The sequence below is a fragment of the Arachis duranensis genome, chromosome 3, assembly GCF_000817695.3.
Source record: "Arachis duranensis cultivar V14167 chromosome 3, aradu.V14167.gnm2.J7QH, whole genome shotgun sequence".
Lineage (NCBI taxonomy): Eukaryota > Viridiplantae > Streptophyta > Magnoliopsida > Fabales > Fabaceae > Arachis > Arachis duranensis.
The window spans coordinates 3,903,415-3,904,446 of NC_029774.3; positions in this window are offsets into that span (position 1 = coordinate 3,903,415).

Below are 1,032 nucleotides of genomic sequence, written 5' to 3' on the forward strand. Positions count from 1 at the left end.
GTATATATGTCTTAACTATGATTGTTCATATAATCTAATTTATTTAAGAATTTTATAAATATATATAAAAGCATACATTCAATTTAATTTCCTGTTATTAGCAAAAAAAAAAATGTGAATCTCAAATTCTTTTTTGCCAATATAAAAATATATTAAAAAGAAAAAAATATATTTGGGTAGCAGTGTTTATAATTTATGGGCCTCTTATGGATGATATCTGGCTTTTTGCATGATTTGAGCAAGGTACCACATCAATGGTCGAATGCATTTATTTTGGCTGTAAAAGTTTGGTGAACCTTGCCATCCCAAAAATCAGAAATTTATAAGGAAAATTCTCCTTTAATTTCCTATTTATTATTTTTTGAATTTGGAAAACAATAAAGGGAGAAAACGTTATTTGTCACTCTAACCAATCATATACTACTAATTGAGTTTATTCACTTTATTGTTGTTACTTATTTATTTAGGTGGAAACTCAGGTGAAGCCGACTTCACGTAAAGTTGATATCGGAGAGCTGTTAGATGATTTGACTGATTTGACTTATTTGACTAAATTTTTATCTAACGGTTCTCAAATATCAACTTCACGTGAAGTCGACCTCACATAAGTTTTCACCATTTATTTAATGAAATAATACCTAATACCGTTTTGTGTAACTATAATGATGTATAAAGAAGCTTAAGATCTCTTATTACTAGCAATTCACAAAAGTTATGAAAACAAGGGTTGATGAAAATAGAAACATAAAATTAAAAACAAAAACCAAATTTATTCATATATATATATATATATATACCTCATTGAAACAACTGCTATGTAGCAGGCATATTATATTACTATTAGAAGTGTAGTAATTATTTATGGGGGGGCTACTAATGCAGGTGCATTAATGGTGTCCATTGTTGATAGTGAAACCACCTGCCTGTCCAATAATAATGCACATTTAAATATCAACCACCTAATATTAATATAAAAAATCTTTAGAAGATAATGAAAAATTATTTTAAATAAATTATTTTATTTTATATATT